The 22,507-nt window shown below is 41.0% G+C and overlaps 1 pseudogene; it reads right to left on the reverse strand.

The window, feature by feature from the left end:
* Positions 1-6,079: 6,079 nt before the first annotated feature.
* On the reverse strand, positions 6,080-21,509 carry LOC141595033 (uncharacterized; annotated as a pseudogene).
* Positions 21,510-22,507: the final 998 nt, after the last annotated feature.

Raw genomic sequence — 22,507 nt, forward strand, 5'->3', positions numbered from 1 at the left:
AAACAAAGTACGGTCGGGGATTATACAAGATTTGACCTTGCATGGTCATCAATCTGTACACCCTATTTCCTGGTGCTTTCAGCCTGTCATTGTCCTTTCCGATTGTAAGCAAATTTTTCAGCCTTGTGATTTTTGGTATTTTCAAATACCCTTCATAGCACTAGGTCCTCTACTGCGAGAGTCCTGATTCTGACGTTGTTATCATATACCCTTGCTTCTGATTGCTTGTACGATGTCATGCGTATGTTAGCACTTCTTAGTTCAACTGCTGTGGCTCTTTCTTTTTGCTATCGTTTCAGGTTCTCAACATTGAGTTTGTTGTTTGACCAAGCTTGCTCGATGGACTGTTGACTTCTAGCTGTCGCGTGACGGATGTAGTCTCTGCCCCCTGCATGACTTTCACGGCTTGGCTGTGGATGGCATGCAAAATAGTATGAGGCCCACACTTGCTTTTTACTTTCTTGCTGAGGGTAATACCATTTCTTCTTGTCATTTGTTATTTCATGTTTTGGTTCTCAGGGAACCAGGCTGGTGGCAGCACGTGTTGTTGTGATTTGTCACTTTAGGAAGCTGATGCAAGGATGTGTTCTGCAGCATTCTGGCTGCTGCTTGTCTCCCATATATTCAGGGTGCTAGGAGCTTTTATGTACCAGCGGTACGTTGATTACATTGCCCCCATGCCATTGATTCATGTCCTGCAAGCTGCTGGCGGAGCTACCTGTCCTGCTGGCCCGACCTATGCGCGGGGAGGCTGTTTCTGCAGGTCGAAAATTTGTTGTAGGAAGCGCTTTGCATTCTGCGTTCTGCGTCCCACGTCTTGCGTCATGCGTTCTGCGTCCCGCATTCTACATCCTGCATCCTACGTTATGCGTCCTGCATTCTGCGTTATATGCTGCAGGAGGAGCGATTTGATATGGGGAAGGAGTGGCAGGTTCTGGAGCCTGAGTAACCACTCCTGCTGGTATGGAGATCTCCTGCAAGAAATTATTCTAATAGGGCCAGCAGACGGCACAGCCAACGACCTTCCAATGCTCATGAATGATTAGCATAAATGGTGAGATACCTATCTTTAATGCTACCCCCAGGTTGTAAGGACGTCTGCCTCCAGGTTCTGGGTTCTGGGCTCCGGCTGGGGACCTGCCTGGTTTCAGATATTTTCAGGTGCCTGACTCTCAGGGTCGCTGCAAACTTGGACGACCAAGTTCCCTCCTGGTTCCCTCGCAAGGACCTGGGTACCAGGCCTACTCTTCTCCCTCTTATTGGAAATTCTGCTAGTGTGTCATGTACAATTCTGATTCCTATTTCCCTTTGAGGTTCCTGATGTTTTCATCCACCTAGGTCTGGGGTGCGGGACTAGAGTCAGGTACTAGTCTACCATGGTTGTGACTTAACGGTCATTCGAGGTTCGATGTTCAGGTTGTGAACACTTAGGCGTATAGTTCAATTGGTCATTGTTCATTTATCCTAATAGCTCTAGTTTTCTCATATAGGCTTTCAGGAGGTAGTCAATTACCACATGGATATGATGAGACTAAAAATAAGAAATCAATTTACATAAAGCTATAACAGGTGCAAGAACTAGTTTTTCAAGTGATGTGTACCTGGTCTCTGCAGGATGCAGAGACTTATTGAGATAATATGTTGGGTACCAGTATGACGCTAACTGAAGCCTTGGTTACCGACAGGTATGAGGACCAGGTGCTGAGACCAGGCGTGGTGAATCAGATACAGGGACTGTGTGTGGGATCCAGGTACTGCGACAAGGGCTCTTCTGGTTTAAGGTTGGACGATAGTGGTGGTACCAGGGTTCTTCTGGTTCGGACAACAGAGGTGGTACTAGGGTTTCCTTGATTCTGGTTCGGACAACAGAGGTGGTACTAGGGTTTCCCTGATTCTGCTCCCTTTGGCTGATGGCACCTGTAAATGGGCTATGCAGAGGTCTGACTCACTCTGGGTCCTGGCCTTCATCTGGTCTGCTGCTAGATTATGGGTGCCTGGGTTTCTGGCGAAAGGGTTGCTGCGACAACTAATACTGGTTGTCATTCTGGTGTCTGCTAACTGCTTTCTGCTTCACGTTTCCTGCCTCCCCAGGCTTCGACTCTGCTTCCTCCTGCATCCTGCTTCCGACTTCCTGCTCCCGGGATTTCCGTTTCTAGTTCCTCCTGCTTCCTTTGGAACCTGGGAGTTAAGAGGAGACAGCTGGTCGAGACTTCTTTATTCTACTAGATCTCAGCGTCTTAGGGACCTGGTTCTGGGTGTTGATGAGGTCAGCTCCCCGAAAATGATGCTTATTGGGTAAGCCACCCGAAAGTGTTGATGGTCAGGTCAGCTGCCGGAAAATGCTGCTGACAAGGTCTGCTACCCGAAAATACTGCTGGTGAGGTCAGCTCCCCTAAACTGCTGCTGATGTTCCTGAGTCAGAATTAGTTCCTGCAAGAGAAGGTCAAACATAGCAAGGTAGAAAAGCTGGTGTAGCTGCTGCCGAGGAGAGAATCATCTTAGGAGGACCTTTCCTTCAGCCTGTTTGTACTCTCGTTTATGAGTGCCTGGCGATTTGGCCCTTTTGTATTTTGCTTTGTTTCGGGATTTTTCCCTGAGATGTAGACTGGCGAACTGCGTGTTGATTGTCGTTGTTGGTTCTTATATTTCGATTGTTTCTTTGCGAGCTCTGATAGTTCCAGCATGACGCTCATTCTGGTTTGCCACTTGCTATGTTTGATCTGCTTCCTAGCATGTAATCGTAGGACAAAGCGAGACATGCCATGTTAGTTTTATAAAATTCAAACAATTGACGATGAAGATTACCTGTGTACTCTGAATCTTTAGTACTGTTCATTCTGGGTCTAGCTTACCCATGTTGACTAAGTTTATAGTATCCACCAGGATTTTTCTTACGGTGTAGTTTCTATGTATGATGTAATGAGTCCTAGGCGATCTCCTTTTGTTTCTGTGGCATGCCTTTTTCGCCTTTGAGTATTTTAGGCTGTAAAGTTTTGATCCACCTGTTATCACGTAAATTATTCTAGCATAAATAGAGGTGCAAACGGTGGAACCTGACTCGTGGAGCATATTTTACTGGACTTGCCCACACGTGATAACAGGTGGTGGCTCCTCCAGGCTTTCTGGTCCTGCAAGAGGGTTAGAGACATGAAAAATAGTACCAAATATATTACCACCTAACGACACTCCTGCAGATGTCTGCCCCCAGGGTCGCTGGCTAGTGGAGTTGTAGTGACATTGGTTCAGTTTGTCATTCTGGTTCCTGCTGGCTGAAAGTTCCTGCAACAGGGAGGAATTTAGCTCCAACAGAAGAGAACTACGAGATATGGTGTTACCTGATGCTGCCTCCATTCTGGTCAGCATGAGAGAGTAGTAGGATGCTAGGCATTCAAGGTATAGCCTGGTGCTTCAGCTTAGTGCGGGCTTCAGATTGTCTCTCTGCAACATGCTTCTGAATAACCTGAGCCAGGTTGTGAATTTCCATCTGGAGCACCAGCACGACGTCTAGGGTTATCTGGTCCTGAGATTCCGGAGGTCCTGATCTGCCCCCAGCCTGGTACCTTCGAGTTTGTACTCCTGTAGTGAACATTCCTGCTGGTCCATCATCTGCTGGTACACTTGTTGCTGGTACGCTGCTGGCGGTTTCCGGTGCACTGACCATTCCTGCTCTGGTAGCTAGAGGTTGGAGGGACTCTGGCATCCAGATCTGCTATAGGACTCTAGAGGAACTCTGGGGAGCAGTTCTGCTGCCGGCATCTGGAGGACCCTGGTGAACTCCACGGACCAGCTCTGCTGGAGGACTCTGGGGAACAACAGGGACCAGATCTTCGGCTTCGGGGAGCAGATATACGGCTCCAGATAGCAAATCTACTGCTGGATTCCGGAGGGATTCCGGGAACTAGACCTGCTGTCGGACTCAGGCTTCCGAAGGAACTTCAGGGGCCAGATCTGCTGCTGGACTCTAGGGCCAGACCTGCTGCGGGACTTCTAGAGGAACTTCGGGGACCAGATCTGCTGCCGGACTTCTGGAGGAACTTCAGGGACCAGATCTGCTGCCGGACTCTGGGCCAGATCTGCTGCCGGACTTCTGGAGGAACTCTGGAAGTAGATCAACTGCTGGCTTCCGGGGGGGCCGAGGAAGCAGATCTACGGCTGACTTCTAGGAGAGGATCCCAGGAAGCAGATCTGCCGCTGGCTTCTTGGGAGGGTCCCAGGAAGCAGATCTACCGCTGGCTTCTTGGGAGGGTCCCAGGAAGCAGATCTACTGCTGACTTCTGGAGGATCTCTGGAAGCAGACCTGCTGCTTGCTTCCGGGGAGGGTCCCAGGAAGCAGATCTACGGCTGACTTCTAGGAGAGGATCCTAGGAAGCAGATCTGCCGCTGGCTTCTTGGGAGGGTCCCAGGAAGCAGATCTGCCGCTGGCTTTCGGATGACTTCATGGATTGTTAGAAGATCTTGCTCGCTAGGAGACATGGCACCGAGAACTGACTTGATGACAACTAGGCCATAGAGATCGATCACCATGCCCCACGGTGGGCGCCAAACTGTTTTGGTAAATTTCTACCAATTAGGGTTAAAGTGACCGCTCTTTTTAGCCTCGTGACGGGGGGTTAAATTATATGTGATTTGTGACGGAATATGTATATAATTAAGGCGGAGTAACGATATGAACAAAGTAAAGGACGAAATAAGGAAATAATGAAACAAGAGATTTTGGTGACGCGGAAAACCCGATGTGGGAAACAACTGCGGGGGGAGTCGGAATCCCGCCAATTTTCCACTATATGATAATCGGAGCACAAGTACAATATACAACGGTTCAGATCTGATGACAATTAACCCATCTTGTGCGTAAGCGAGACAGGCGGAATATTAATCGGATGTCAGTGGCCATTCGACGGATTAATACGTGGGATTTTGGTAGTAGTAGTTTTCTTGTGGTAATATGGTGATAATGATTAGAGTAATCATTATCTAAAGATGGAGGTAATCATTAGATTGTGTTCATGGTATTCATGGGATAGTTTTGGGGTTTGGGGTTTGTACGTAGGTTAGATGCTGCTGCTTGGTTGTTAGCTTTCCCTTTGTTGTACGCCGTTTTGTATGTTCTTGTGTGTGTCAATCATGGATCCCTTCTCTTGTTTGTCTTCCTTGTATTTATAGTGAATAAACCCTATAGGGTTTATTAGGGTTCCCCACTTAATTGTCTTGCTCCTCAAGGTAGAGTTTGGTAATAACTTCGACTTTCCTTATTCAGAATATGGCAATAATTAGGATTTACTTGTCTTACCCAGGATCTTATTAATATCTTAGTCCAAGCCGAACTCTTCTTCACCGGCTACCCTTCCCGGATTATCCTGCTTCCAGGCCTGCCTTCCTGGCTCGGTCCATGGGCCCGACTCCCCATGTATGTCATGGGTCCATTGCTCATTAATTACCCACTTATCTCGTGCCACGTAGCCCAGGCAAAATACGGTAATTTTGGCCCTAACATGAACCGGACTAGAAATTTACTGGAATCTGAAGGAGTGAGTGTAATGCGGGCAATGTGCACTCTATCGTCTTTATGACTACCACTCAAAATTGTACAACTAATTACGCATCTCCCTAAATCTGTCACTATTAATCTGGTACCATTGCACAACCCACGCGATTGATCAATATTTATAAGGAGCATAACCATAGCACCGACTTTCAATCTTAATTCATGGTTCGGGAGGCCCGAACATTTATTTCTGTTCAAGAATTATGTGGAGTAAAGGTCAGGCTCGCCCATTATTCTATCATCTCTACTAACTTCATCAGAGCTTAAGTAAATTCTCTCTTGCTCATGGATAAGAGATAACACATAATCATTTACATCTTCAACTATTTTGTGAGTGGGTGAAAGAATTACCCTTTCTTGAAGATAATTTGGGTCCCATAACCGGTTTTGAAGATCAGGATAAGTGATATATACTAAGGAGGCAATGGGATTAGTCACGTGTTGAATAAGTAAATCGTCGGCAAACTCTATGTCAACCTCAGCATCACCATCATTTGGATCCCCGACCAACCCATCTCCAATTTTCAGAATCCACTACGAGAATTTTCTTATCTCATCTACATTAGAGTCTTCACTTCTGGCCTGTAAGCGCATATTTTTAGTCGACGTAAGCACCTGAAATTTAAGACATACACATCTTAAAACAGTGAAAGAAAATATAAATTAATTGAATAGCGTTTTAGTACCCTTTTGGAAACTCAGTTTTGAACATACCGTACATGAACTCCACAAATACGATGAACAAAGAGAAGCATGCACAACATCAGCCCTGCTCCCTTTGGAAACAACCGGTAATGTTTCGCGAAAATCGCCACCAAAAAATACCACTTTCCCGCCAAATGGTAGTGTTGCATTAACCGGATTTACAACACGCATGACGTCTTTCAAACTTCTATCAACAGCCTCGAAACCATGTTTATGAGTCATCGGTGCTTTGTCCCATATAATGAGCTTCGCTTTGATCAGCAATTCCACTAAATCACTACCAGGTTTAATTCTAGGGCAAGTGGAGTTCTCGGTGAGATTGATTGGAATGCCAAGTCTCGCGTGCGCTGTTCTACCACTAGGTATGAACGTTGCTGCAATTCCGCTAGATGCAACAGGCAAAACAATTTCACCCTTGCTTCTGAGGGTAGCACATAAAGGTCGCCAGATGAATGTTTTACGAGTCCCCCCATAGCCATACAAAGAAAACACCCCTCCTTGATTAGATGCAATAGCTTCCATAATTTCATTATAGACCGTCGTCTGCTCATCAGTCATTGAAGATAGTTGAGACGCATGTTCTGCCTGGAGCGATTCTTTGTCATAAAACAACTCATTCATAACCATCGTGTTCGCGTGATGTGTTGTTGACGATGTATCGGGTAGGGGCATCCCTTCAAATCTTGCTAAACTACTCCCATTTAATTGGAGTGATGCTTTTATGTCGATCAAAGCATAATTTTTCAATTCATCATCAGTTAGTTCCAAACCTATGATGATGTTTGCAGTGTCATCATAACGTATTGATAACTATTATATGTGCAAAGAATGTAAATTAGATGAACTAAATACAAAGCAATATATTAAAGTAGTACCTCAGTTTTGAAGAATATTATGTTGCCTGTGAAGGATATCATCCGCTAGAAGACTCCATGTTGCCTCCCAGACTCTATTTGGCATGGACAACGTCCCAGATAACAATAAAGTCGCAAAAAGATTTCTAAGATAAAATCCAGAGGCCCATTCGCTTGCTTGCTCTATCGCATCAATGTACTCTTTGTCGTTACCGATCAAGCCATATGCATAACACGCTTCCCTATACGTGTCATATAGAGTGCCGTTAACCCTTCTTATGTCCTCGTAACTTTTGGGTCCCTTTACATGGTTCTCATGAAATATAATTCACCGCAAGTCGGGGGCACATGTTGCAACCTGCCTATCTTAAAATTCTGTTTTCTAAGGGTCCACTCTTGCTGATCTTTATTCCACACAAATTTAGTCGGGAATTGACAGTACAATAAGTCCTTCGCTATCTGCAACTCTTCCTCTTCACTACTGTTAATTTTCATCCAAGAAAGAAACTTTGACACTCCCATCGATGATTTCTCTAAGACCTCGTCAATAGGATCTTCATCATCAAACATAACGCTCTGTTCGCCAAGAAGGTGAAACTGCAGCCTTTCGACTGTGGGAGTCCTGTAGTGAATATCAAACGCGAATATCCTCGAAATAGCCTCACATGCTGAAAGGTACCTACAATCGTAGTATCATTTAATCTCGTCCACCTGTTCAGGAAATTGGTCATTGCAGCGTCGATAAGAGGACTGCATTGTCACTCGATCAGATCCCTTATTTATATAATTGAAAAGATACTTGATCGCTTTAGACTGGTTACACCACTCCACATTGATATCTGCACGATATTTCAGCAATAAGTACGGGTTATATGGCACAACCGATCCATTGTCAAGTGCCACTTTGTCCTTATATATTTTTTGTCCTGTTTTACTTCTCTTATAAATAGGATAACCGTATTCGCCGATAGTTGTTCTTTCGGTACACTTTTTGGGAAAATGTTTTGAGCATGTAGACCCAACCATACACGGTGATCGTAGTTTTGTAGTTCCACATGGTCCGTGAATCATGTGTGTGCAAACGACAGCATGTAACACAGGATTCTCAACCGGATCGGGGATCTCCACTGAAATGATTTTATCGATATCCGCAGCTTCAGGGAACTTGTCTTCTCGATGTAAGAACAAAAGGATATGAGCATGTGGAAGACCACGCTTCTGAAATTTAATAGTATATACAACTGTGATAGAATTACGCAAACATATTAGATTATATATTGCGGCTTGTTAAAATATGTCCAAATATTAAACCTGACAGATGAAAGACTGCGCACCTGCTCTAACTCTACCAAAGATATGGCACTCTTTTAAATCAATCATCAACTCTTCGAGCTTAATCTTGAATACGCGAGACAAAATATCAGGACGATCCTAGGGATTAAGTCCCCTATCACTAAAAAACCGGGTGATTTTCGGCCACTTAGGATCGCACGTAAACGTGATAAATAGATCAGGGTAACCGAACCACCTACAAATGGTCATAGCATCAAGGTAGTTTACTCTCATATATGGGCCACCTCCCACCAAAGAAGAAGGAAGAATAAGACGACTACCGGCGGAAGACGACTCAACGTCCCCTCGTTCAACAGCTCTTCTAAGATTATTGTAATTGTCCACGCGAAGAATATCTTGGTTGTAGCGTATAAACTTTAGTCTATGAGATTCAACCGATGCAAATCCGTCAACTAAAATCTGGTGATAGGCTTTACCGGATTGTAACAGAGTTGGAATTTCAACTGACAGTGGTCTATCCTGAATACGGAATGCATACCACTCTCGAAGTGTTGATTTATCACGCGGATTTTCAGAATTGCTATTTCGAAGAGAATTTTCAGAGTGAGAAATTCCCAATCGGTAACCGTCTTCCCCGCACGGAAATAATAAAGGATACTGGAGGGCCATGAGTAATGGGTGTAACTCAGATATACGCTGTAAACTTCCGCATGACTTTTGTATAATAATATCTCGTTTATCCATGTGTGGACCTAAATCACCCTCGATCAATGCTGCTACCTCTGAAACCGTTGGACGATTATACATTCTCCCATCCTAAATGTCTTTGCAACAGTATTATGTGAGTCGACCATCTTTTGCAGCGATTCAATCAGCTCATCGTTAAATCGCTCCGGTGTATCGTGGCTGCATTCATAGGTAATTAATAATAAGTTGTGTTTATTTATATTGGGTAACTAAATACCAAAAGATCGATCTTTACAAATAATGCGTTAAACTAATATTCTAACGTATTTGTCTTGTATATGACATACCTGATTGCTTTTTTCCGATTTTCAACTTCTTCTTTTGTGTCATATATGTATAACTGACAAATTTTAGGCGTTGCTCTGGTTGACGACAATAAACTTCCTATTCGGTGAATATTTTGGCCTCCCATCCTGAATGTGTAGGGACCTCGACCTTGATTGACGGAATGATCAATCTTCCCACCCATGGATGTGAAAGAAAACATCCCATTATAAGCCCGGATATTCTCAATAAAATGCTTACTAAATGGATGTTGTCTACTTAGTAGAGACTTTAGGAGTTGAGGCGGTTCTTTTAACCATGGAAGCTTAACTTTGCCATCAGAGCAACACACTGAGAACTTAGGGCATCGAGTACCCTTTTTTTCTTTTTCCTTTATTGAAACCACATTTGCGCTCTACATTTTGTGCGCTCGTATTATGAGTCACCAATATCCCAATATCCTTCGAGTACTGAAACATTAAATGTCACAACAATATGGAAAATTTGAATAGTTTGATTTATATAGCTATTTGAATCAAGTTGTAATACATCGATCATTAGCAAAAAATAAAATGACCTCTGTTGTTCCCCTGGGAAGATTGGTTTTGTTGACTTCGAGAACATTCTCCGTGTGAGCGAAATGAGCCCGTTTCACGTCCAGTGAATACTTCTTGGTTTTCAGAAACTAAACCACTTGTAATACTACGGTTTTATGAGTCTTTGGGTACTCTATCGAGTGGGCCTTACTCTGTCGAGTAAGGGTGTTTTGCAATTTAAAATAGTTTCTGACCTGTAGGGTACTCGATCGAGTAGCCTTGGTACTCGATCGAGTAGGCGGCACTCGATCGAGTACGTCAGTTACTCGATCGAGTAGCCCGGTTTACGGGTGATGTTTTGTCGGGTTTTGTTAATAACACGGATTAATATATAAATCTTTCCGTCATCTTTATAATACACTTTTACAAACCTAATCACATTGAAAAGAGATTCAAGTTACGTTCTTCGCATTCATCCATGTTATTGACAAATCCCGGAGCTTGAGAGGTCGGATTTCATTGTTCTTTGCATCTTTGTGATCCTTGCGTCGAGGGTAAGATCTACGTACCGAATTTGTTATATTTAATTAAGTCTTGTTAAACCCTAATTTTGGGATTGGGGGTTTTCTATGTTTATGTTGATGTGGTAGTGATTGTATGATTATGTGTATAGGAGGAGGGTTCGTAGAGGAAAGGTTTTGAGGCAGCTGCTAGATCGTCTGATGTTTGTGTTGCATTCCAGGTAGGGTTTCCCTACTCAGTATTAGTTACATAATGTGTGGTGATTGTGCTGTAATTAGTGATTGTTGGCTGATTCAGACGGTTGTGGTTTCATATTGTTGATTGATTCAGACGGTTGTTGATTTTGTATTGTGATTACTGTTTGATTGTCTGTGTTCTTCGGGGTGCGTCCCTGGCTAAGTGGAGTTACTTGCGGGAGTGGCTTCACGCCCTTGATTCGCCTCTTATGGAACCCGCCACAGGAGGGATGTGCACATTAATTAAGTTGGGTTTATCGCTCGATGGAGATGAGCGGGGATTTGGTGGGTACGGCTGCGGTCCCCCACTGGCGGCGTGGAGTACTTGTTGCGATGGGTACTCTGGCAGGGCTACACACTTTAGTGTGTAGTCAGTTGTGTGGAGATTGGAGATGGAGACTGGGGATTTGTATGAACTGTTTGAGCTGTTTGGACTGTTTGTGCTCTTGTTTCATTGTGGCATTGTTTTTGGGTAATTAGTACTGACCCCGTTTAAATGTTTTAAAAATTGTGGTGATCCATTCGGGGGTGGTGAGCAGTTATTGATCAGGTATGATATGACGCGTATAAGATAGCTGGGATGAGTCATCACGTGGCAGTTAGAAGTCTTCCGCTGTGTCAAACGATGTTTTATAGCTTTGATAGTTTTAGCAGTAAACCGTCTGAGAATGTTGTATTTCAGTTTATCAGTTTTGGTTTTGATCATGTAATCACTTAAACTATATTTACTTTTAAAGTACGTTTCTTTATTGTCTTATGATTATCATTGCCTCGGGTAACCGAGATGGTAGCATTTCCATGCCTTAAGTGGTCCTGGTAAGGCACTTGAAGTATGGGGGTGTTACAAAATGGTATCAGAGCGACGATCCTGAAACTTGTAACCAATGAATCTAATGAACCTAGGGAGTCTAATTAAAATGAACCCGGGGTAAAAGTTGTAGGAGCTAATGCAAAGGCTTGGGAGACGTCCTAAAGTCGCGAACTCGCCCTACAATTTTGAACCGGTCACATGGGATATGAGTCGGGATCGCTATGTGTTTTCCTTGTGTGTTGTGTATCTATATAGTAAGGTGTTGTATGAATCGATGGATGCATGCATGTGGAGGATATGAGATGTGTAGTGAAGGATGATGATGATATGATTGTATTTGTCGTTGATTGAATACATGGATTGCATGATAGTTGGTTTACAATGTTGTTTTGAATTGTTGGAAAAGTATATGAGAATGATGAATGATGTGGTAGAAAAAAAAGGGGAGTAGTTCATATATGAGAATATGTGATGAATAATGATGTTGCAGGATGGATGATTTATAATGGGGATATACTAGTAACATGTGATTAGGGGGTGTGATATGATTTTACGTAATTTTTTTTGCGTAAAGCTATATAATAAGTTTGTATAATTGTCTACTGTTGTATCATATGCACTTGTTAGATGAAGAATGTGATTGAACTAGATGAATTGATTGGAAAAGATGAAGTGGCAATTGCATGAAAATATGAATTTCGTGATTATGAATATGTTTAGGTGACGAAGTGGATTTGTAATATTGTCGTATTAGTAACATGGAAATAAGATTTGTAATTGTATGAGTATGTTTTGTTTTACGAAATGTTGTAAAGTTAAAGTATGCGGTAGTACATGAGTGATGAGTTGAATGTTATATGAGCATGATAAATGTTATTGTTTGGCTTTTGGTAGGTCGTAACATGTGGTTAGGGATAGTGGTTTTACAAGTATTGAGTCGCTTTTATTCGCTTTGTTGATGTTTAGGTTGTTTGAAAGAGAAAATCAGATAATCATGTCGTCTGATTATAGCAAAGTTGTCTTTAAACTGTTATAACTTGAGATTCATAAATGATTTTGATGTGATTCCAATTGGAGGTGATAGCTTGTTCTTTTACGATTCTAACGATAGGTCACACGACCAAAACGACCAAGAAACGAGTGAGTTATGACCGTTTTACGAAAACTGGACAGTGCTGAGAAATGCGTAGGGTACTCGATCGAGTGGCCCAGACTCGATCGAGTGCACCTTGGTACTCGATCGAGTATCCCTTACTCGATCGAGTAGCCCTGGTAATTTTTTTATACGTGTCTCTGACTTTCACCTACTCGATCGAGTAAGTCATTTACTCGATCGAGTGGCCTGTACTCGATCTAGTGACCCCCATTTTGGGTCATATGCTTATCCTTTGACTTCGTTGCATATTATGTTTAATTTAAAGGTGTTATTTTGCTTCTTTATGCATTGTTTTACATGTATGTTAGTCTTGATGCGTAAGTTACCCAATCTTCTGGTGTAGGGAGTGGCACCTGTGGTGAGTATGAGTTCGGTGGAGAGGACATGAGTTATATGTGGTTGTGATAGATAGAGGAAAAGGAAAGGGAAGATTGGCAAGGCTTAATTGAGGCATATAGCATGTTTTGTGAGACGGGATGAGTGATATGATTGTGTGTTGAGTAATGTAAAAGTGAGTGAATGTGGGCAAGGGGTGATGTAAGTTTATGGAACGTGAGAATGAAAGATCGAAATGAGAGACGCATATGGTGGTAACTTTGGATGTTTAAGGATTATGAAGGGAGGTAGTTATCACTCGGATGGTTAAGAATATATGTAATGGAAGAGTCGTTATAGGTAAATGGAAAGTAATGGTGTATTAAGAGCTTAGATTGAGTTATGCAGCGATGTGGATTTGTGGATTGAGATTTAGTTTGGGAATTTGGTTATCAAGAGGTGGAACTGATGTGTGATTTCCTTGGGCAGTTAGCAGTATGAAAGGAGTTTTGGGATTGGAAAAAAAAAAAAAAAACGAGATGGTGTTGACTAACCGTGTAGATTGATTGGTGATAAGTGAGAGTGATAGCATGATAAAAGAAGATCCATGGTAAGGAAGAGTGGGATGATATCGATATGAAATAATGGGATTTGAGTTTTGGAGCGATGGGAAGGTAATTGGAGCACTAAAGGGTTAGGTAGAAGTAATAAGGAGTTGAGTTATTAATTGGTATTGTTGTGTGTAAAGAGATAGGAAGGATAAAAGTAAGCTGAGAAAGATGTCGATCGGGGTTATGTGATATAGAAGTCAGGAATCGTCCAGATGTATGATACTATCATGAGGATGTTAGTTAATGGTTATATAAGGAGTTTCAGGACAACATGATTAGTCTTGAGTTTTGAGGAATTAAGGAAAGTAAGAAGTTGGTAGAATATCTGCATGATATGAGATTTTGGTGGAGAGTTAGATGATGATACAATTAAGAATAGTATTGGGAAGAATGTTGAAGTAATTTTGTTGATGGATTTGATGTTCGTTTTTTGGGATGTTAACCAAGGATAGGAAAGAAATCGTGATGTTTAGAGATGAGTGCAAGAGGTTTGATGTCCGGACAGTGGTAGTGTTATGGTTTGAGACTAGTGGTTAAGGGTGATGATAGATAGGATTGATGGCAATTCTAAAGAGGTTGATTTTGTAGAGGCTGAATTGATATGTACGTTTGTGAGGAAGTATAAGATGTGGTCTTAGGAGGCGGGTGCTAGTAGTTGAGTATTAGTTGTATGGTTACATTTGGCAGGGGGATGGATATGCGAATGGGAGAATATGTTATGAGGGGCATATGATTTAAGCTCGGACGACAGGTAACCTTTGTTGAGTGGTAACTTACGTGATCAGGATTGACTAGTTGGATGTGATTATGGGTCTAAGATGTATATAAATGTTTGTGTGAGGTTGTGACCTCACGAGAAGCGGTATGGTGTGGTAGTTATAATGTTGTTATCTGAATGTTCTGTAATATATGCTTGATACGGTAACTTAATTGAATGATGACCAAAAGTGATAGTTTGGGTGGTCTGACATGACTGGTTATACGTGCATGTGTATTCATGATATATGTTTATTCCGTGAAAAGGTATGGATGGTATGCATGAGATTCTTGTCTGTTATTCCGTATGATATATGGTGTTGTGATCTAGTAAAGCAGTCTTGAGTAAGTTTTTCTTGTCCGAGATGTTATATTAAGTCAGTGTTTATGGGATTGTGTATGTTGTGATGTCTAACGGTGTGGTTGTGGTGCCTCGGGTGGTGATCCGGGCACGGTACTTAGTGTTGTGATGCGGGTATTTTCGCACTGCGGTGTGGTTGTTGGTGGCGGTGTTGCGATGCCGTCACCGGTTGTGGTGGAGTAGGCGAGATGATTATGATACGAGTTTTCAAAAGTACATACCAATTAAACATAGACTGTTGTTTTGTTTGTTGATGTTTCTTACCAGTTTCAGTTTGGGAGTGAGGGTAGAGTATGATATGGAAGATAGTTGTATATGTTTTCGTTTGTTGTCATGGTATAGTGATATCCTGTTGGTGGGACACAGTTAAAAGAGGTTGTTGGAGTACTTGTGATCTTCTTTTAGAGGAGGCATTGGTTTACATGGTAATGTTGCGTGATCTGTGGAACATGTGTTGTACTGATATGGAAGCTGTAAGTGGTTCATAATCTTTTGTTGGGACAGTGAGTATAGAGTGTTGGAAATTAGTATCATGGTAAGTTATGGATGAGTTTTGCGGTAGTGAAAGAAAAGAACTTGAGGATCTAGTGTGAGTGTGTGTAATAATTGTGGATCGTGAGTTATGAGTATGGAGATAGATGCTTGTATAAGAGGACTATGTCGTTTTGGCGGTAATAGGTAACAGTTGACGTTTTGGTTAAGCTAAAGATTTTGGTGGTATGGGTTAGGTGGGGTGCCGAGTGAATTGAGGTATGAGAATTTTTTAAGTAAGAGAGCCTTAGATATAGGAATTGTGAGTGTTTAGAGTATAGGCGGTTGTCTTTGACATGCGATGGTGATGAGAATAATGAGAAGATATAGCTAGGATTTAGTATAGTGAGTTACGAGGACGTAACATTTACCTTAAGATGAGTAGGATGTGATGCAAGAGAGTTTGTTGGTTGTACATGTTAGAAATCTATATCTCATTATTTACATATTCATATATGTTTTATTTTAATTTAGTCATAAAATTAAATAGTGATCTTATGCATGCAAACAATAAATAAAATAAGTGAAGAAATCATTTTCTCACCATATGAATTTCGGTCAAATGGGCACCAACAAGATCTCCTTCTTGGTAGTTCTTGAGCTTTCCAATATTGGATGAACATACATGACCTCAAAATAGAAGCCCTCCAATTAGTAGCACCCAAGACTATCCCTTAAACCCACAAACTAATATGTACTAGATATTTATATTGTGGTTTACCTTAAATGTGACACCCTTATATATAGCGATAATTAAATACGTAAATTCTACAGAAAAACTGACAGGATATGTTTGTAATTGGTTCAACTAGATAAAACCTGTAATTTTTAAAACTTTCCTAAAGCATTCACAAACATTTCCAACTTAAGAGTGCCCAAAACCTGCAAAAGCTAACAACTAATTTACATGCCATAGCTAACGATAAGAAAATATAATGATACAAACCAAAATCAAAGAGGGAGATATATGTCCCTTCAAAATATATACACAACTAAAAGTTTAAAAGGTTTACTACAAAAATAGCCAAACTAGGTCCAAGTTTCTTTTGCTCACTAGCTCGTCCGTGTACCCCAACTAAGCATCATCAACCTGTCAATCGCATTTTATACAAACACGAAAGCCACAATTCAGTGGGGAGTAACTTCGAGTCCTCCCAGCCACGAAATGTCATATTTAATGTAACATGTAGTGTAACATGTAAACAATATGATAAACAATTTAATTATCAAGTATTCTAACCTATGACCCCTAAACTGACCAAATTAAACTATCATGTGAAACATATAACAAATAGTAATCCAAACTTTATCAATTGTAACCGGCTTACATCTCACCTATTACAATTCAGAAAATCACCATACAAGAAAGGGCAATATATCAAAGACAGGCATAAGTTCTTAGCACCGTCAATAGTCACTCTGTAACTCGAGTCTATACCACGAGGTAGGGAAGGTAATCGAACCGGTATCTTGGCTCAGATGTTCTATCAAAACATGGCCAAGAAACAACACAACCCTAGCCTAAAATCTGCGCAGACCTAGACATGCGGATACACACCACCGCACCCAAGACCCGCAATTTTTCTAAAACAAAGTGAGTACCCTAAGGAATCCACCAAAGGCCTGGCTAGTACTTAAGCTGACCACTTACTATCAAAATAAGTAACGAGGTCATGCCCCAACTTGGATATAATCCCACCAAGTCAGGAACACAAAGGCTATTAAGCAGTGAACATATACTCGTCAAAGACTATAAAGACCTATCTATGACAAACACAACAACCTGCAAAAAGTATTTAATACCAATACCAATTCTAACAATATTAACAATATTAAAGGTTTCAGGGAATCTAGGGCCGTTTCTACAATATAAGAAACTATTAAATTCAACCAACAACACATGTGAACTAAAAACTTAGTAAATGGCCTAAAACAAGAAAAAGGCCGATTATCCAATTCATATAAAATTTCATCCAACCGAATTTTTACCCGCAACCCCAGTCCTGCGACAGGTACGGGTTAAATTGCGGCTGACCAATCACACAATTGACTGACATCGAATCAGTCAAAGGGACTAAGGCTCAGTTTTCGACACAATCATCAAAACATTGCAATTATTGCTATAAAATTCATTTTGAGCCTACTCATTACAATTTCATTTTATAATTTATCCTAACATGTGCAACTACCAATATAAACATAATTTTTACCATCAACATAATTTTTTTTAACTACTAATATGATTCATTTCCTAAGACTACCCACATGTTACTTTTACTAAACATATCATTAATAAACCCGAAATGACAAATATTGCATGAAAAACCGCGAAGCAAGCAACGGGCCAACCCGGGCCAACCCCAAGGCAGCCGTGGGCCTGCCTGGGCCTGCCGGGCCTGCTGGCCGCCACCCCTACCCCTCCATTTCTCCATTTTTGTTCAGTTTAACATCGTCTGAAACATCAATTAATCATTCCTATACTAATATGTTAACTTAAACTAACAAAAGACAAGCATTAGACATGCATGCAACCCATTTTATCATGTGAAAATTAACTACTCAAACAAAAATCACAAAAACATACAAAAAAAGCAAAGAATGTGACGATTATTCGTCGAGTAACTCGAAATATGTTACCTTAAGCTAGAAAATGAGCAATTATCACCTTGAACACCAAACCCTAATATACAACTAGCCACTATCTTCAACAATATACGAGTCCCTAAACTCGTCCTCCAAATCTTCACCTAAATAAACAATAAAAACACAATTATAAGTACAAAAAACCGAAATATGCCCAAATTCGTCTTAAATCAACATCAAGAAAACTGAAATTAAAACATACTAGGTTGTAGATCTCGAAGAGAGGATTCCGGAAATATAAATTTTGTGAAAATCCGACAAGAAATGAGGAAGTTATGGTGAAAACTAGCTTAAAAAGCTTAGTTTTGGTATGATAATGGTGTTTTATTGTTTGGAATAGTTTAGAATAAAGAAGGACAAAGAAAAATCAGAAAGAAAGGAAGGGGAAGGAGGTGCCGCGGGAAAGGAAAGGAGGAAAGGAAGGGAGCGGGTTTTAGTCGGGATTTTACGAGTCGGTTTTGGCTCGTTTCGATAATAATTAGAACCGTTTGTCAAATGCAAATTCCGACAACACCAAAGTTCTTAAACACGAGATTACAAGAAAATTGAATACTCATACGACCCATTTCCAAAATCGTTTGCCCAATTTTCAAAAGGGTTGTCATTTTTTTCCCGATATGCCCATTTTTCGAAATAAAAAGTTTTTACACGGTTTAAACTATTTTTAAACATTTCGAAACTATCAAAATAAATACTTTACTTCAAAATATAATAAAATTATATTTCTTTGAATTATTTTTACTTTAATACATTAATATCAAATTTTACTTGATTAATAAATTACTTCCGCAATATATTAACGGTCCGAAATTACGGGGTGTTACAATCACCCCTCCTTTTAAAAAGTTTCGTCCTCGAAACTTAGAAGGAGAAATTATAGTATACAACATCTTAATAATATAATCATAAGAAAAATATAGGTATCTTTTCAATGAAACGGTGATACTCTTGTTGATCAGACAAGAACATCCACATTCATATCAAGATATAAAAATATTTCTACACCAATAAATGAGAAAACCCATTATTGGGACGTCTCCAACAACGAGATTTAACATTCACTAATGTTAAAACCATTAAAAATCATAAAAGCATTTTCAAAATTTTAGTTTAAAGTTCTATAATAAGAATAATATCTTTACTAATTATGATTAAACACGGCTTAGTAACTCGGAAAAAGAGTAAGAAAAGGTATACCTTACGAGAATAATTCAGGATATTTAGCTAACATAGAAGCTTTAGTCTCTCAAGTCTCTTCTTCGACATTTCCACAACGCCAAAGAACACGGACTAGAGGTACAACTTTGCTCCTAAGTTGCTTGTTGGCTTTTTCAAGAATCCGAATTGGCCTTTCTTCAACTACCAAGTTAGGCTCCAATTCAAGAATCTCTTCTGGGATGATATGGCTAGGGTCACTAATGTACTTCCTCAACTGAGAAACATGGAAGACATTGTGAACCTTGCTCAGATTTGGGGGCAATTCTAAACGGTAAGCAGCAGGACCAATCTTTTCAATCACCCGAAAAGGTCCAATATATTTAGGGCTCAGCTTCCCTTTAACGCCAAACCGTTTCACCCCTTTCATAGGTGACACTTTAAGGAATACTTGATCCTCAACCTCAAAGGAAAGTGGTCGACGACGGACATCAGCATATGATTTTTGACGGTCCTGAGCGGCCTTCATCCGCTCCCGAATGATCTTAACTTGTTCAATGGACTCGGTCACCAAATCAGGTCCTAACATTGGAACATTTTGGGTTTGATCCCAACAGACTGGATTACGGCATTTTCTACCGTACAGAGCTTCATATGGTGCCATTTTAATGGAGGCTTGATAGCTGTTGTTGTAAGAGAATTCAACCAGAGGTAAACATTTCTCCCAAGAAGTTTGGAAATCTAAGGCACAAGCACGAAGAAGATCCTCTAAAGTTTGAATTGTTCTCTCGGTTTGACCATCAGTGGCGGCGTGAAAAGCAGTGCTCATCAATAGTTTACTACCCAAGGCCTCCTGTAATGCAGTCCAGAAACGAGAACAAAATCGAGGATCCCGATCTGAAACTATATCTTTAGGAACCCCATGATAGCGCACTATCTCATCCACATAGACACGAGCTAGAACTTCTAAACTCCAGGTCTCTTTGATACGAATAAACCGAGCACACTTAGTCAATCGGTCCACAATCACCCAAACAACATTCCTCCCTTTGGAAGTCCTGGGTAAAGCCATCACAAAATCCATGGAAATAGACTCCCATTTCCAAAGAGGAACATCCAAGGGTTGAAGCAAACCCCCGGGCTTTTGATGCTCTATCTTTACTTTCTGGCAGGTGAGACATTTACTGACATACTCCATAACTTCAATCTTCATCCTAGGCCACCAGAATTGCAATCTCAAATCTTTGTACATTTTGGTACCTCCCAGATGAATGGAGTAAGGAGAGAGGTGTGCTTCATCAAGAATTCTTTTTCTCAAATCGGCTGCGCTCGGAACATAGATTCTACCATGATAACGAAGATACCCATCATCATCAATCTTACAATCCTTAGCTTGCCCAAGTTGAATTTTAGCTCGAATGGATTTGAAAGTAGGATCATCAGGAAGACAAGCACGGATCTCACGGTAGAAGCCAGGTTCGGCTGACATGGCATCAAGATGATGAGAGCCCCTTTTTACAAGGCTTACTCCTAATTTTTGAAGTTCTAAAGCAAGTTCAGGAGGTAATTCCTGAAAAGAATTCAAAGAATGACAGGATTTTCTGCTAAGAGCATCAGCCACCACATTAGCTTTTCCTTCGTGATAAATTAGATCGGCATCATAGTCATTCACCAATTCTAACCATCTTCTTTGTCTCATGTTCAGCTCTTTTTGGGTAAAGAGATATTTCAGGCTTTTGTGGTCGGTGTAGATGTTGCAATGGACTCCAATGAGGTAGTGTCTCCAAATCTTTAAAGCATGCACCACCGCAGCTAATTTAAGATCATGAGTCGGGTAGTTAACTTCATGAACTCTAAGCTGTCGAGAGGCATACGCAATGACTTTCCCTTTTTTGCATCAAGACACAACCTATACCATGCTTAGAAGCATCACAGTAAACATCAAAGTCCACTCCTTCTTCAGGTAAGGTCAACACCGGAGCGGTAGTCAACCTCTTTTTCAATACCTGGAAGGCATTTTCACACTCCTCAGACCACACAAATTTAGACTCTTTCTTCAGCAACTGAGTCATCGGTCTAGCAATCTTTGAAAAATCCTTTACAAATCGCCGATAGTAACCCGCCAAGCCACGGAAACTATGGATTTCAGAAACATTGGTTGGACTTTTCCAATCAACAACGGCTTCAATTTTGGCAGGATCTACCATAACGCCCTCTTTTGAAATGACATGCCCAAGGAAAGTCACTTTAGGTAACCAGAATTCACATTTAGAGAATTTAGCATACCATTTTTCACGGCGCAGTTTCTCTAAAATAGCACGAAGGTGTTTAGCATGTTCTTTTTCAGATTTAGAATAGATCAGGATGTCATCAATGAACACTACAACGCATTTGTCAAGGTGTTCTCTGAAAGTACGGTTCATCTGATCCATGAATACTGCTGGAGCATTGGTCAATCCGAATGGCATCACCGTAAACTCGAAATGACCATATCCTGTACTGAAGGCGGTTTTAGGAATGTCAGCTTCTCGGACTGGAATTTGATGATAGCCCGAACGAAGATCAATTTTAGAAAAAGTAGAAGCACCTCGGAGTTGGTCGAAAAGATCATCGATTCTAGGAAGAGGATATTTATTCTTGATAGTAACCCGGTTAAGTTCACGATAATCTATGCATAATCGCATAGATCCATCCTTCTTTCTTACGAAGAGAATAGGAGCACCCCAAGGTGAAGAGCTAGGTCGGATAAAACCTTTGGCAATCAAATCATCCAGCTGAGCCTTCAGCTCTTTCATTTCAGACGGTGCCAGCCTATAAGGAGCTTTAGCAATAGGGCCGGTACCAGGAATAAGATCAATAGCAAATTCAACTTCCTTTCGGAGGAATTCCCGGTAGCTCATCGGAAAAACTTGGAAATTCACATACTACAGTAATGTTCTCTTTAGGAGGCAGAGAGGAAGAATCAGAAGGAGTCACCATACACAAAAAGGCTTGATGACCCTTTTTCATCGCATTGACAAACTTCATAGCAGAAATTAATTTAGTACCGGTTTGTCTTTTAACCATTTGATAAGACACACGGTGACCTGAAGGGCTTGTAAGAATTATTTTCTGGTCTCGACATTCAAATCGAGTATGATAAGTATGTAACCAATCCATGCCCAAAATGACATCAAATTCTTCAAGCGGAAATTGGAAAAGATTTGCTGGAAATATAGATCCCGCAATAGAAATAGGGATTTCCGGATAGATTTTAGAACAGGAAAAGACATCCCCAGAGGGTAAGGATATAGATGTGCTTTCTCCATGTGATGATTCAAGTGATAATTTATCGGAAAGTTTTATTGAAATAAAAGATAAAGAGGCACCCGTATCAAATAGTACCAAACAAGGAGCATCAAAAATAGAAAATGTACCAGTAATGATATCAGGGTGTGCCTCAGCTTCTGCTCGACTCATGACAAAA

This window comes from Silene latifolia, chromosome 8 (genome assembly GCF_048544455.1).
Source record: "Silene latifolia isolate original U9 population chromosome 8, ASM4854445v1, whole genome shotgun sequence".
Taxonomy (NCBI): Eukaryota; Viridiplantae; Streptophyta; class Magnoliopsida; order Caryophyllales; family Caryophyllaceae; genus Silene; species Silene latifolia.